This window comes from Lissotriton helveticus, chromosome 2_1, assembly GCF_964261635.1.
Source record: "Lissotriton helveticus chromosome 2_1, aLisHel1.1, whole genome shotgun sequence".
NCBI lineage: Eukaryota > Metazoa > Chordata > Amphibia > Caudata > Salamandridae > Lissotriton > Lissotriton helveticus.
Window position 1 is genome coordinate 1218626257 of NC_136059.1, and position 5834 is coordinate 1218632090.

At 41.9% G+C, this 5834-nt stretch overlaps 1 pseudogene; it reads left to right on the forward strand.

Annotated features, from left to right (window-relative positions):
- The first annotated feature begins 5493 nt into the window (after nucleotides 1–5493).
- On the forward strand, nucleotides 5494–5591 carry LOC144820568 (U6 spliceosomal RNA; annotated as a pseudogene).
- The last annotated feature ends 243 nt before the right edge of the window (nucleotides 5592–5834 follow it).

A 5834-nucleotide genomic window follows, 5' to 3' on the forward strand; every position in this document is an offset into this window, starting at 1 on the left:
ATACAATAAACTAAAATACAAAACGGGAGAGTTAAAACAAACAGACTGCCACTGCACACGCACTACTATAAAATAGCGCCACACGCTGGTCAAGGAGCTTACCATCGATCCATACTCCTAGGTTCTTGATTCGGCTTTTAGCAGTTGGGGGGGAACCCAAACAATTAGGCCACAGATGGTCAATGCTTAAAGGAGCAGATTTCCCAAAGAGCATAAGCTCGGTCTTAGATCCGTTAAGCTTCAGGAAGGAGCTGCCCATCCATCCCGAAACTTTCTGAAGACAAGTCTCCAGATCAAGGTCGGGGCGGTTAAACTGTTTTAAGAAGACAATCAATTGAGTATTGTCGGCATAAGTTACAACCTGTACCCCAAATGGGAGTCCTATTTCTGCCAACGAACTCATATAAACATTGAACATCGTGGGGCTCAGGGAAGATCCCTGGGGCACCCCACAAGCCAGAGATATAGCTTTCGAGGAGCAATCTCCTTCAAAAACAGAGTATACCCTTCCTGAAGGAAAGACTGAAGCCACCTAAGTGCCAGTCACTCCAGCATCCCTCAGTCTTTGTATCATGAGGCCATGATTAACAGTATCAAAGGCTGCGCTAAGGTCCAGCAATATAAGGGCAGTGCAGCCTCCGTCGTCAGCGATCTTCCTGATTTCCTCTACTGCAATCAACAAAGCTGTTTCTTTTCCTTTTCGGGGTCTAAAACCAGTCTGTGTGGCATGTAACCGTTTATTATTTTCCAGAAACGTGGATAGGATTGAGTTGCCATATTTTTCCACGAGTTTAGTGACCCCTGGAAGCAAGGAGATTGGGCGGTAGTTTTCCCAATTCTCAGGATCCATGTTAGGCTTTTTAAGAAGCGCTTTAACTCTGGCATGTTTCCATTGAAATGGCACAATTCCAGTTTTAAATTAAGAATTTATACCATCCAGTATAACAGGTGACACTACTTCAGCTACTTTTTGAAGAACACTGGGAGGTGCCACATCTAGAGGAGAGCCCGATTTGAGCCCTTTGAGTAGCTCCTACAAAGTCTCAAGATCCTAAAGGGGAAACTTTCCAAGCTGAGAGCTAGGGAAGACCAAATCAGCTCCACCATTTGACACCGGCCTTTGAGAAGCGGAGGCCGGGGGAAAAGAATTATAAATAGTTGGTATCTTCTCCGCAAAGAAGTCAGCAATTTGGTCGCATCGCCGTTGGACATTCTCTGTAACAAACAAGGATGAGGCCGGAGAGAGAAGACTGTTAGCAATTTTAAATATCTCGCGCGAGGAACTCGCCGCGAGAATCTTTCCCTGATAATACAGGGCTTGTACATTTTTTATTTCCTTTTTATATATTTTGATGGCTTCTCGATATTTAATTCTGCTCGGTAAAGCAAAATCTTTCCTCCATTGTCTGTCACATTTTTTGCAAGTCTGTTTAAGCTGGCGGAGGTGGGGCGAGTACCAAGGATTATTTTTATCTCCCCATTTTTCTGAAATTTCAGTTTTAGGGAGTACAGCGTTGAGCGCCAGATTCATCCATTTATTAAAATTATCATTAGCCACAGTCGGGTTCGGATGGCCTATGGGAGCAGTATTAGTTAAATTTTTCATCAAGGTGTCTAGTGGAAGTTTCAACCACCGCCGAGCAGTTTTCATGGCTCTGGTCGAACATATATTCATCTCTGGTAGTAGCAGCGCAAATGGGAGTATAAAATCATCTATATAATAGGATCAGCATCTCCTACCAAGAGGTGACTAATGTTGGAAAATATTGGATCCAACAGATGACCTTTGGAATGAGTAGCGCAATTCATTTTCAATAGGAGTTGATAGGAGTTGAAACTTAGCCAGTTCATCCACTAATCCTTGAGTGGCGACTAGAGACTCATCTTCCAAATGCAAATTAAAATCTCCCAGGATTGTAAAATTAGGGGAGGAGCTTGCTAAATTAGCTGCCACCTGCAGGTCTTTCTTAAACCAGCCAAGAGGGCCAGGAGGGCGATATATCAAAATGCCCGAGAAGGTGAACGGAGAGGTTAGATCAATTACAAAGGAGAGGCTTTCACAATCAGAAACAGAATTCTCATTACTTCTACAGGCAAAATCGGTCTTTAAGATTATAGACAAGCCTCCTCCCCTACCTGACTTACGATCCAACCTATGGATGGCATAATTCGATGGGGCGATTGAACAGCATCGTAATCGGTATCACTACTCAACCATGTTTCTGTTAAAAACAAAACATCCCGATTCTTTTCTTCGATAAGCAAATGGATTTCGGTTGCGTGCTTAGGGAGGGAGCGACAATTAAGTAGGCTCATCCTGATTTCTCTGCCAATATTGGAGGGAGAGGTGGTAGGGAGGGACTTTTGGAAATGAAATCTACAGTTAGAGCACTGCGAATTAATGTCCGGCACCAGGGCATGTGCACATTTTAACGATACCTTGTTCCTCATAGCATGAAGCTGCCCTGCGTCAAAAGTAATCTTTCCCCTCTCAGATCCAACATAGATTCCTTCCCCTGACCCCGTCCTGGCACGGACGGGCACAGACGGGCGCGGTCGCGTCATCGGCCGATTTATAGAGGCCTGAATGACGTGAACCAGCGTGAGCCAGTAGACTGCTAACTTGAGCCCCCAGTTCAATTCCCGGAGCTTTGACCTGACTCAGATTTCGGGGCAATGAGCAGGTATTTAAAAGACAGAGTCTCAACTTAATTTACATTCGGCATTTAAAAATATAACACATTAGATGCAGAAGAGGAAGCTGTCACACAAATCACAAAAGGCATCAAGCGCACGTTCGCTTCATTGGCCGATTTATAGAGGCCGGAATGACGTGAACCAGCGTGAGCCACTAGACTGCTAACTTGAGCCCCCAGTTCAATTCCCCGGAGCTTTGACCAGACTCAGATTTTGGCGCAATGAGCAGGTATTTAAAAGACAGAGTCTGAACTTAATTTACATTCGGCATTTAAAAATATAACACATTAGGTACAGAGGAGGTAGCTCTCACACAAATCACCAAAGACATCACGGATCCCTTTCGTAGACGATGGGCAGTAGGGATCACAATTTAGAGCCCGTGTTGATTGCCAGGATGGTGTACACCTTATGGATCCATTTCTTTTTTTTATTCCACATTGTGATATGCGAGGTGGATGCAGCATATCACTTGAGGTAGTGTGGAAGAAGAGGGACATGTGGTCTCGTGGTTATCCTATTTATACATACGCAAATGGGCTGGGCTTGCGCACGCCAGGCCATCATAGCGGTGTGAATATTTATTCCGGGGACCTTGGCATTGTTCGGTTCCTGTCTGGCCAGGAAGTGTACTTATGTGTATTTTTTTTGTAGTTTTGACCTCACACAGTGTGCAATTTAGATTAGTGTAGCATGTGTCGGGAGGGCGGAAACTATCGTTAATGAGATGGTGTTTGAAAAGAATGTATGACGTTACAACGCATGCTTTTACCACGCATTCTGTTACAACGCAGTTTTTACAACGCAAACCTTTACAACGCATAGCGCTTTGGGGTGCTGGATAGTGAATAGTTTAATTTACTATTCCAACTCCAGTCCCCGTGGACACTAGGGAAGGTGTTGGATAGTAAATTAAATCTATTCCCTATCATAGAGCGCCCCCCAGCGCAATGCTTTGTAATGGTTTTTGTTGTAAAACCTGCGTTGTAATAGCACTGCGTTGTAAAAGTTTCGTTGTAAAGGATGTTTCCCGTTTGAAAAGATTGAATGGTGAACTTTACATGTCGTTGTCAAGATTGTGGATATGCGCAGGCACGCATGTCAATGGTGTGCTGTAATTCAAAGTGTTGCTATCGCAAACTGTACACATGTGAATGTGCTTGGATGGAGGGAGGATTCGCAGTGAGGCTACGTCATACACAGTGATAACGCTCATTACAGTCAAGCAATGTATGTCAAACGCGAATCTGAAAGTCTCACATATGGACACATTACTTTACTGGTAAAGCCTGACAGCAGAGCGTACAGCAATATAAATCTATACATTACTGTTTACTATTTGTTACATGTGATCTAGGATGTGCACTCTGCCCGTGGCTGATGATACTCCTTAGAGCCACCAATACCCAGGCTGAAAGACAGCACAATAATGTGCACACACACCAGGGGCATCGTGCAACACATATTTGTTTTTTGATGAAACATTTGAGATGCATGGCAATCACACCAGGAAGGCTACTGTACAGAGCATGAATATTGATCAAGATGATCGTTGCATATTGTGTGTAGTATAAGATATGTGTATACAGGAAAACACTTTTCAGAAAAGCTTTTTAAGCAGAAGAGGTGTCTCTCATCAAACGCTGTCAAAAGAATGAGTAAATTGGGTGGGGTCGTCCAACTGTTACAATGGGAAATGTTATGAACCAATCAAATGCTTTTTTTTAAGGTCACATGGCAATCACGCACCAAGCGCAAGGAGGCCGCACCCGACTGGCGATTGTGACAAAATATATTTATCATAATATACGTTTATTACAGTTAGAAATATATAAATGTTTAACATATTTTAGATTATCGCTTACTCTTATATAGGGCCCGATTCACAGAACTAACTTAAGACAAAATCCTAAACTTACTACCATTTTGGTATTCACAGAAGGCACTTACTCATTTTGGTATTCACAGAGGGTACTTAGGACTTTAAGACTCCTAAATGCTTTCTGTGAATACCGAAAGTCTTAAAGTTAGGATTTTTCTCAGTTTAGGAGCAGTGGCGGCTGATGACATTTGAAGGTGGTGAGGCGTAAAAAGTTGATAATAAGTGTTACATCACGAGCGTAATCATGACACACTATTATACTGTTCCCTGTGTCACTATTAACTAATTGCACGATATTCTAATAACCAGTTCTGCAGGACTATGCATATTCTGTGAGACAATATTAGCAAGATTTCTCAGACACTATCACCCATTTTCTTGAGACCCTTAGTTGTACGTGTAACCAGTTCAATTAGAATCTATTAACCAGTTAATCGAGTCACCATTAATCCATTTCTTGAGGCACTACTAACCAGTTTCTTGAGAATCACTATTAAGCAGTAGTATCTATTAACCAGTTCCTGGAAACACTATTAACCAGATTCATGAGGTACAATTAACCAGCAGAATGAGACATTAACCAGTTCAGTGAGACACTTTCAACTGGTTCCCTCAGAATGTATTAAACATCACCATGACAATTAAACGGAAGTGCATCTCCTCCATAGTTCTTTCCATAGGTCTTGCAGTCACACATGTTTTGCCAGCTGAGCAGTACGACCAGCCTAGGCAGATATGTCATTTTTAAAACTTGCATAGCCATAGTGCACCTGCGATACAATTGATGTAAAGCAGGTTTTTTTCTAGGTCCACATTTTCTTTTTCTTTAAAGAATCTTAGTTTATTTTATTTAGGAAAGTACCACAAGCATAATACCCACAGATTTTACTTTGATGCAGACACTCTTAGTAAGGAATTGTTTGAAAATTAGACTTTATTGGAACCATACAGAAATTAGCATGGCCCCTGCGCAAGGATGACACCAAATTCGTGAATGTTTTTCGGTATTTATCATCAATTAATTATCACTGTATGACTGAGCTGCATAACGGCTGTCCAATATAATTACATCCTTCTTTTGACATGAAAAGAGGAGTTATAACTTTCCTTTTAAAATATTTGTTTATGGTATTGTGACACTTGCACAGATGAGATAAAACATAAGGATATAAATAGAGTAGGTATTTCATGACTGATACTGTATGCTTTTTTTTTACTTGAACAAATAGTTTTGGTCGACAGTGTCACGAAGGTC